Source organism: Crassostrea angulata, chromosome 7 (assembly GCF_025612915.1).
Source record: "Crassostrea angulata isolate pt1a10 chromosome 7, ASM2561291v2, whole genome shotgun sequence".
In the NCBI taxonomy this organism is placed as follows: domain Eukaryota; kingdom Metazoa; phylum Mollusca; class Bivalvia; order Ostreida; family Ostreidae; genus Magallana; species Magallana angulata.
Window position 1 is genome coordinate 35263465 of NC_069117.1, and position 11486 is coordinate 35274950.

Genomic DNA, 11486 nt, shown 5'->3' on the forward strand with positions numbered 1-11486 from the left:
AATATTGTATCATATTAATCAATACTATACATAACAATATCATGATACAATATCATATCATAAAATATAAAAACAAGAGATGTTTGTAAAACACTTATGCCCCCCTCCCTTGGAAACATCCACAAAGGAAATGAACTGCAAATAACTGGAATTTTTTCTATGTCCAAGGGGTATAACTCTGTCGAAAATTGCTCAATCGTACCCATATCGTGACCTAGATACTATCATGATAAACCTGTATACACAATTTCATTCCAATATGTTTATCCTCTGTGAAGAAAATGAGCGAAAACTGCAAATACATGTAACTAGAATTTTTCTACGTCCAAGGGCCATAGCTCTGTGGAAAATTGCTCGATCGTACCCAATATCGAACTTGACCTAGATATTATCATGATAAACCTGTATACCAAATTTCATTTGAATATGTTCATCCTCTGCGAAGAAAATGAACGTAAACTGTTAGTGGACAGACCGACAGCAGCAGAGCAATATGCCCTCCCTTCTTCAAAGTGGGGCATAAAAATTGATACAATATTTTATCGTATCATATAACGTTTTACAATATAACATATTTTGTTACAGTGTATCCTATTAAACAATAGTATTTCAAATCATACAATACTATATCATAGGAATCATGTTACATCATTTACCAACAACCACATCTATCTATCAAGCAGGTGTGAATGAAGTAGGAGATTTCTCTAGCATCCTTGATAATGGAGATCAAGCTCTGCATCTCAAGCAACCTCTGCGTTTCATTTATAATATAGTTACATCAACTATGCAAGCTATCATCTATATAACAGGTGACCTGTTCCAAAAAACTAAACCTCATCAAGAATCATAAACCTATGGCTCTGATTCAGCATTCAAACCTGTCAAGTGCACCAGTATCATAAGACGCACCATCCATGGAAGTCTGGTGAAGTTAGGACAAGTGATAACTAAGAAATCATCATCAGAGGGCACCTGTTTCAAAAACTTTAACCAGCTCTTAAAATCTTAACCTCCTCTATCATCCGAACCTGTGGTTCAGATTCAGCATTTAGGCCTGCCAGGTGCATCGGTATCATAAGACGCACCATCCATACAAGTTTAATGAAGTTAGGACCAGTAGTAACTAAGATATAATCATTAGAGGGCACCTGCAACAAAAACTTTAACCAGCTTCAAAAACCTAAACCTCCTCAAGGATCCAAAACCTATTCAGCACTCAAGCCTGTTTGGTGCATCAGTATCATAAGACACACCATCCATGCAAGTTTGGTGAAGTACGGACTAGCAGTAACTTAGATATTGCTATTAAAGGGCACCTGCAACAAAAACTTTAACATCCTCCAGCATCTGAAAGTTAGGAACCAGATTAAGTAGGTCCTGATGCATCATCCATGTAATTTTGGTGAAGAGAGGACAAGTAATAGCTTAGATACAGGAGCTGCAACTAAAACTTTAACCAGCTCCGGACGCCGACGCCGGGGGTATAGCATATGCTCCCATTGACTTTGTCTGGGTGAGCTAAAAAGGCGAAAGCGCGAAGATTCGAAGGCGAGAGTGCGAAATTGCAAAGGCGAAAAAGCGATAGTAGTATCAGTTCTTCGCTTTCGCAACTTAGCACTTTCGTCTTCGCATCTTCGCGCTTCGCCGTCGCATCTTCTATATTCTTCATATTGTTCATGAATTATACTTGCATTGAGGATTTCCACAATACAAACTGCTGGGTACATACAAGTTCATCACCCAGAATTAATGATGAAACCAAAATTATGAAAAGTTTACTCCACTGTTACTGTAGGCATTATAACCAAGCTGAAGTTAGTAGGCACTGACAGCAGCCATTACGCCAGTAGAGGTTAACGGCCAATAAGGAAAATCGTCAAAGTACTGAGAGTACTCGTACAAAAAGTATATTTTACTTTATCCTCGGCATATTTTAGTAAGTTTAGTTAATATCAAGATGATTAATGCATCAATAGTTTGTATGAGCATTGGTAACTTTTTATACAATAAAGAGCGTGTGATCAAAATCAAGCGGGATATAAACATGGGCCCTAACCTCTTATCAACGCTTTTAGAAACAATATTTTCTTATTATAATCGATCAGTGTTTATTATCTATTAAGATTTACTATACTCAGGTACTCACAAATTTGCTCTAAAAGAATCAAGTCTATTTATGATCACAAAACAACATTACAACAAATGTTTAGAATATTGATGTTCATGTAGTACGTAGAAGAAAACAAAACTAACGCAGAATGATTTTTTAAAAAATCACTTTCCCCAAGAAATGTAAATAAGAAGTATTCATATTCCTACGTTACCTGCCCCTTAGTCTTTTTCATAAAGATACATGTATATACATGTATCATTCTTCGATTGACAATTCATTCACCAATGAATTTTGCTTATATCATTACAGCAATTATTCTTTCATGATTATTGTTCGTTAATTGTCTCACAATATCCTCATTGTGTATGAATTTTTCTTTATTTGCGTCATTTCCCGCCGTATGTCGACGAGAGAAGTAACGTAACTGTTAACAATCAATTTGTGGCAATGTCAGAGTGTTTTGCGTGTGCTTGCTACGGATATATACAGCGATTTATAAGTTCGGTGTTTATAACTTCAAAATCAGTTGAACAGAGTGAAACATTAAGTAATTTAAAAGTCACATCTTGGATACGAAGTAACCAATTTCTGTTCATGTTTACGGGGGGGGGGTCATTTTTTTATGGGGGTCATTTTTCTTCATGTTTAACATGAAGAAAAATAACCCCTGAGTCTTTTTTCTTCAGAAAAATCCAATTATTCTTCAGCTAGGGGGGTCATTATTCTACGTAGAAAAATGACCCCCGGTCATTATTCTACGGGGGTCATTATTCTTCATTACACCGGTTCTGGGGTATAAATAGCAGCCAATCGGGGAAATGGAGGAAATTTCAATTTTCTTGCCACTCTTCACTTCAGGGGATATTTTATCAAATTTATACAAATATCACCAATTACCACTTTAAGATAGTTGTTTTGTATATAAAGTTATGTTTCTGCATTTGAAACTACATGTAATTTACTTCAAGTGTATGTAATAAGGGAGAATTAATCAATTAAAATTCTGAAGTGACACTGATTTTCAAATTTGCCCATTTTGATTGACAGCAGAGGTTTGTTTACATTACACCGGAAGCTCTAATCTTCACAGACCCATTCAAAATGGTTGCTAATAAGATTATGTCTTAATCATCCTACCTCAGCAAAGAGAGAAAGAGTTAAGTCCAATAAATTCATTTATTTGATAAATAAAGAACACATACACTGCATGTAAGCGTGAATGTGCATCCTGCCGAGTACGGCTGTTATCTCCTGACCACTGCTCTTAGCACAGTTTACACGAACCTTTCAGTGAACAGATAAGAGTCCAGTGCAGATGCATTTTTCACAAAAACAAATTCCAATAAAAAGAAATTTCGAACAAAATTTCCTGATTTAAATAAAAATAATGTGTATAATTATATTGTTTTTAAATATAAAAAAAAAATAACATAGTCACTGCCAACAGTGTCCCATGTATGGGATATTTTTGGGGTTGGGAAACTCGCACCAAGTTGACAACACATTCTGGTAGAATGTCCCTACGATGGCTTGCAAAATTGGTAAACCGAGGGTCTAACTGAAGAACATTTAGTTTTCTCTTTTCTCTCTCTATATCTTTCATCATAATAAACTCCTCTATGGAAAAGCATTGTCCAGAAAAACTTATACTTTTCCTTACGGAACGAGGTATTTCTTCTGTCAGGTAATGCTGGTTCAGAAGGCCACCACATTTGTCTGTTTCTCCCGTCTGTTATGCAGGGTTTGCAAAAACAATGTTCACATTCATTACAGTTTTGACTTTGCGGGATACAGAATGTCCTCTCAAAGTCGTCAGCACTGATGTCCTCATTCCCAGTTGTATTTTCTTCACATATCATTTCTTCTAACTCCCACTCATTAAAATTGATGAATTGAATTATTGATTCCCTTTGATCAGAGTTCACCCTCAAAGTAATTATACTTGTGTCCTCATTTTCCTCCATTTTGTTACAAGAATGATGGCCAGAATTGGAGGGAAAGTTTTAGGGCATGGGGTACCAAAGGAGATTTCTCTACCATGGCATCATGTATGTGGCCATTTTTATAAGCATTAAATTCTTATTTTCTGTCCATCAAAGTTGTTAATAGATATTTACATGGAAATCTATTACAACATAATAACTATCACCATATTTTTCCCCGCATCCACAAATATTTTGATCCCCACTGAGGGCCTAACCTGGGAGATGCGCTGATTAATAGATTTATTGACATTTGGCGGGATGCAGGGAGTGCCTCCCCACTGTGAAAATATTTCAACTTCACATGATTCATTGTAACTGGTCCATTCCATTTTATTCCTACAAAAGGGTAAATTGAGATTTTTGATGATTGTTTTATTCAAAATATATATAAACCCTAAGGTCTATACACTTAGCTCTGTAATAATGAAATCACTTCTTCATAAAGAGTAAACTTTGAATCATATTTGACTCATAAATATACCTATGGAAATAAAAATATGTATCCTGGTACATCACATGAAAAACTGATCCAGTCCGTATAATGAAACGTAAATTGCAAGCAATATAACATTTCACAACATAGCAAGTAACCATTGTAAAGATGTTATAAGACTTCAAGAAAATGTCAGAAACTAAGAGAAAAAAGGCCAGGTAATTTCAAGTTTAAGATGCCGATTACCGAGGGGAAAAAAGCAATAAATCATGCAAAATCTTCAAAATGTGAGGGAAGTTTTGGTCAGCAAGTTAGGGAGACCAGTTAATAACACGGACATCATGGAATCATTGCTGGATACCTGGAGACAATCTCTAAAAACGAATGATGATGATTTTAAATCACCTGCAACTTACACTAAAGTAAATAAGAGTCAAGTAAAGCAAGATTTTTTTTGACATCATTTCAAGCTGTAAGAAAACTGATCGATGTTTCAGCATCCCACGGGAAGTATTGTAAAGGGACTCTTGAAGTTAAAAAAGTTACAAAGAGAAGTCATGTGAGTTCATTGAAATTAGTTTGTACCCGGGGCAATAGAGGAAAACATTCCTACATTTGGGCATCATCTCCATACCTACAAAATGGGAAGTACTGGTACTGTACCAGTTATCGGCTAAGACCAGTTATCGGCTAAACTTAGAGTTCGGGTTTATAGCACGCAACAATCCAAGATTTTTTATTTCAGTCGTCTTTTTCGAATAAAGAAAAGTAAGTTTGCTTGAAAACTTTCTTGAATATGTTTCATACATGAGCTTAAAAGATCATTGTTTACCGCTGATTTTACATCTTTGCACTTTCAGCAGTGAGGGAAGTGACGTAATAAGTTAAAAATAGAATATTACCTTTTTGTGATACGTTATTATATCCCTTCTTTGATTTGACATATAAAATCAATACATTTAACATGTATAAACAAAAGGAATTCACGAATTTCCGAAAGATTCGAAGCGCAATTGAACGCCTGATTGCACAATTATGTATTGAATAGTATACGATTTGGTGTATTACCGTATGATAATAACCGAATTATTTTATGAGTTTTGTTTACAATGTATCATGACCCCGAATACTTTAGTCTGACCTCACAAGGGGCATAATTCAAACTACATTTAGCAGAGTATAAAATCAACATGAACACGGATTTTTACTACGTTATTATCACGAAGCCGATAACTGGTACAGTAAATCGTTAAAACTCGGCAAATTCGGGGCGTGCTTAAAAGCACAAAACAAGATGTTTTGGGTTCTAAATAATGATATAAACTAACAGATTGATAAATAAGGAGTTCACTTTTTAAACTATGTCAAGTTTTATCCAAAAATATAAAGAAATAAGGAATTACGAAAAGAAAACGTTAAATTTTAGCCGATAACTGGTACAGTGCCAGTATCTTGTTAATGAAAGAATCAACCATGCATTTCTTTGCAGTGGAATGTTACCTTCTCATTATTCAAGATTCTAAAATGCAGCAGGACTTGGTGTTCTCTACGTTGAAAAAAGGGACGCATTTTTTAAAATGTATAAACCAATTGTACAAGAAGAATATGAAGATTCGTGCAACACTGCCATTCTTGAAGAAGTTGGATTATATGAAAACTTGGATGGAATAGACATAATTACTGATGCACGGCATGGATGGCGAACAAATGCTTAAGACACCAGTGTCGTTGGAATTGAGGAGCGATCACATAAAGTTCTTAAATGTGCTCATGTAACAAAGCCAGAGGATCCTGTTTCTCAAAGGCATGAGACAATTGGAACACGAAAAATTTATGAAGATTTTGACAACAGGGACATTTCTGTGAATGTGCATACCCACGACAGGAACATGGCCATTAATAAATATGTAAGAGAACGGGAACATGGCTTTACATGTAATCAAAATGATCTTTGGCATGGCATCAAATTTCAAGTGGACCAAGATACAAGGAAGGAAAAAAAACCCTGGTCCGAAGAACTTGTCGATAGAGTGGAACTTATTGCGACACATTTTTACTGGGCAGCCAAGCATTGTGAGGGCAATTCTACTACTTTGAGAACTTTGTTGGACAACATTGTTGACCATTACCAAAATGACCACAAGCGATGCCACCCTAGCTCAAGATGTAATCAAGATCCAAATTATGAACCATCAAAAGTTGTACTTGAAAATCCTGTGGCAATTAAATTACTCAAAAGTGTTATTGTAAATTCCACAATTTATAAATATCCAGATCATTTCAATTTAGGGAGAGATACATACTTTGTGGAAAGTTTTCATAACACTTTGAATGTTTATCAAGACAAAAGAATAGCATTTAGAAGTGAACAGTATAAAGTGCGTGCTTTCTTTGGAACTCTGCATTGGAATGAAAATGTGAATAGAGAACATACTTCAGTATCATTCAAGGCTGATCCGAAAGCCCCTAGATGCTTAAAGGGCAAAAAAAAACTATAAAAAGAAAACATTTGATTTTAGAAATAATATATGGATGCGCTATATAAAACAAGTATACTCAAAGCGGGAAAAATAAATAGTGAAACCATGTGATGCTGTCTTTTATTTCAACACGTGTCTGTGCTATGCAGATATCTGTTTATAGCTTCACTCTGTAGTCTGATCAGTTGGGGTGTGGCCTTCTCCCTAATATGCTTAATTGCCGTCCGTGTGGATATTCAACTAGGTCAGATCCGGCCTTTAAAGGTCATTGACCGAAAAGGACAACTGCGTAGTTAGAATTCGTGGTGTTAACGGAATGACCAGGAAGTGATGATTTGACTTTGGAAAGCGGTCAACGGATACAAGACTCTTAATTGTAATTAACCTTTAACAATGGACTTCGTTGATAAGTCACTTATGAACTGTGACCCGAAAGGATGTACCAACAATTGCTTATTCTATTTTACTGATTTTTATGCTTAATTGATTTGATTAATAATTTGTAGATTGATTTTAGACCACTATACGATTACAGTGCTGTAAAAATATCATAACACATGAACTGACTTATGTTTTCAAAAGTCTAATGAATAACAACAGAAGGATCACACTATATTGGTTAACAGTACTAATATTGCTCAAAACCATTTCATTTATAGTACGTATCTATTTAAAAACTTTTTAGGAGCAACACAAACAGATACAGAGAAATAGGATGAGAGGGTGAGAGAGAGATGTCTCTGTATTTGTTTGTGTTGCTCCTAAATTTGTTTGCTATAATTTTGCAATTGTTTTGTTTCATAATGTGAATTTCAAATACATCTATATTGATGAAAAGTCTCTCTCTCTCTCTCTCTCTCTCTCTCTCTCTCTCTCTCTCTCTCTCTCTCTCTCTCTCTCTCTCTCTCTCTAATATTGAAAAGGCGATGCAAATAATCAGGTTATTGCGCCTAGAATTAATAGTAATAATTCGGCAAAAAAATTCTTACCCAAAAATACAACTTCATTCGAATTTTAGTCTCGCCCAAACGTTTCACAAACGTTTAACATTGTTTGATTAGATGCAAATTTTCAAAACAATATAAACACAACATGTTGACATTTATAAGTAGGAATAATTTTCATCCCTTGTGAAGATGATTACCCCTTGCTGATCGTATATCAACACCGGTACGATCAGATCTGATTTATGGCATTACCAAACACTGCAAACATTATTCAGCTCAGTAATACTGATTACTACATGATTTCAAACAATACAAACACCTAAAACACAATTTAATACACTTAAATATGATAAAAAATGTGTCAATTTGAACATTGTAAAAATCAAACGCAAAAAATAATCAAAGGAGAATTCGATGGAGAGAAAAAAGGATACGTACTATATTGGTAAACAGCATTGCTCAAAACCATTTCATCTATATAGATGTATTTAAAATTCACATTATGAAACAATACAATTACAATATTACAGCAAAAAATTTTTAGGAGCAACACAAACAGATACAGAGATAAAGGATGAGAGAGGGTGAGAGAGAGAGAGATGTCTCTGTATTTGTTTGTGTTGCTCCTAATTTTTTTTGCTGTAATTATACCCGCACTTTCTAAAGAAAGTTCGGGTATATTTTTGTTACTCTGTTCCGTCCGTCCGTCCGTCTGTCACGTTTTACTTTCTCAAACAGCCCTTACATCTTATAAACCAGCAAACTGAACTCTTGGAGTTTGATTTGGGGTGTCATGTTGTTTTGTAAAAAGGTTTCAAAAATTCTCTGGTAGTCCTGGGGGGGGGGGTGTCAAATAATTGGAAAAAAATGACGTTTTTTCACAAAAAACCTTCTTATTCGAACTCCTCCTACATTTTCAACAGTAGACATATCATATAGGAATATGTTTTAGGGTATCCTATAAATGCGCAATAAGGTTTCGGAATTTTCAATTTTGTCCTGGGGGTCATTTAATGGCTGAAAAATGACTTTTTTTTTACAAAGAAAACTGGTTAAAAAACGTCATTTTTTAGCTCATCTGAGCTGAAAGCTCAAGTGAGCTATTCTGATAACATCTTGTCCGTCGTCCGTCTGTCTGTCCGTCTGACTGTCCGTCAACTTTTCACATTTTGAACTTCTTCTCTAAAACCGCTTAACCAAATTTAACCAAATTTGGCTCAAATCATTCTTATGGAAAGATGAATATAAATTGCTGAAATGAAAGAAAATTTTTCATTGAAAGCGGAGAAAACCTCAAAACTGTAAAAAATGGGGAAGCATTTTAAAAAATCTTCTTCTCAAGAACTACTGAGGCAAATTCAACGTAATTTAGCATGAATAATCTTTATGGGAAGGAAAATATAAATTGCAAAAATTAAGGTCTAATTCTGTTTCAAATCTGAGTTATTACGAAAATAATAATAAAGGAAAGGCGTGTTTCAATCAGTTTAATAGCTTCGGGTTCGGCATCCGGTATAATGGGTAGGCAAGACTTGGCCTGGGCAAAACAAAAGATTGGCAGTTGCCAATCTCATTAATATTTCAGGACATTTGATGGACCAGTATATTTGTTTTCGCTGTAAATATTGCTGCAAAATAATGCGTATTTGGAATTGACGATTGCCGATCTGCCACGGCTTTTATTTTGCCACGGCCCGGGTTTGCATACCCATTTTACCAAGACTCGTATTCCATACTTCTAAAACGAGGTTCTTTGTTTAAAGCAGCCATGACACTATATGAAACGGGTCGATCTGACAATGATGAATTTGTTTGTTGTGCAACAGTTCGTGTACGAAGGGAATCTTTGAAACATGCAAAATACATTGGTGCCGATTTTGTGAAGTAAATGGAGGCTAAATATTTCAATGCGTTAACAGTTTTCACACATAGCGGTGGTGTTACCTTATGATTTTCGTTGTTTTCATTTATGCTTTGCGTTTACCTGGGAACTGTCGCTTGTATTTCCTGATTTTTACGTATCAAATCAAACAGAGACTTCGGTAAATCAAACAGTTTACTGTTTACCTGCGCAAATTAAGCAACATCTGATGTATTAAGAAAGAACTAAAATGCAATTTATTCAGGCTATGGGTAATTCGGTATCATATTTTGCGTAATGGTAGAATAATGCAATATGTTTTGTAGCTGCAGAACTGTAGCTCTCCGGGAAAAAAATATTGACAGACCGGAGAGCTACAGGGCCATCCATTGAAAAAATTGTATATTGATTGCGCAGAAAAACGTGCGCTAGTTTTCGACTAATTTACCTAATGTATACGCAAATTCTGTGAAAACAATTAGTACCATTAAATTCTTCATGCAATATACTACTGATATCGCCTCTTTATTTGCCTCAGACTTTCTCGGAAAATCAAGTATGTTGAATTTACATCGAGATCGAGAGTCGCCATTTTTACATGTAAACAAAGTGCACAACATGAATTTACAGGACTGGTGATGGTATTTAAAAGACTATCCGAGGCAAGTGAAGAGACGATATCAGTTGTAAATTGCATGAAGAATTTAATGGTACTAATTGTTTTCACAGAATTCTTCAAATCTTTAATTACGTAACAAAGGAGTAAATAATTGTCACAATTGTCATGCATATGTAAACAACGTTATATAAGAAACATAATTGCTTCTATAACGTATATCAAAATATTTCATAATAAAAAGTTACCATTAAAAAACTTTAGAGCCCTCTCGGCCCCTGATTTTAAGGGCCAGCCCCTTTTCCTTGATGCCAAATAAAAGCTCTTGACTTTATAAAGTTTTTTTGTTCTACAAGTTTTAACAAAATAAATTCGTGAAAAGAGATATTGAAAGAACCACCACGAAAAATCACGACGCTTTTTCAACTGTAATTTTCGAGCTCGGGCGAGCTTCGGCGCTTTTGGTCACAAAACAAATATATGTACCATATTTCAGATCTACAACCTTTAGTCTACAATCCCTGAAAGTTTGAACTCAATATCTCAAATAGTTTAGGAGTTTATTCCCGGACTAGCCGACCATCTGAAAATCGATAAATTGTAAATATCTCAAAACCGGACGTGACGTCATCATTCAAAAAATTTCTAACAAGGTTCAGATTAATACCTATCAGATTTGAAAGTTTGACGTAAATCGGTCCAGCCGTTTCTGAGAAATCGCGTGCACAAAATCGGTAAGAAAAAAAGAATAATAACTAGATACGATCTCGTTACGAGTAACGAGGAGGTCTTCCGTTCAATTTTTTAAACGATACCATTAAAATATCAATGAAATTTCAGAATTTCCACTCAACCCATCCCATTCAGATAATGTAAACGATTGTTATTATCCTTTCAAATGCTTCCCAAAGTGTTTTGCTTTTTCACATACAGCACATTAAAGATTTAAGGTTTTAGTCCCCTAAAAATCCCGAATTACGTCATCAATGGGTGTTGCAATGAGTTTTACAACCTGTTATTGTTACAATCAACAACTTTGCTTCTATAA

The 11486-nt window shown here is 35.0% G+C and overlaps 1 protein-coding gene across 1 annotated transcript in view; it reads left to right on the top strand.

Annotated features, from left to right (window-relative positions):
• The window catches only part of LOC128191713 (11-beta-hydroxysteroid dehydrogenase type 2-like), a 111885-nt gene that overhangs the window by 80267 nt on the left and 20132 nt on the right, over nucleotides 1-11486 (top strand). The window lies entirely within an intron of this gene.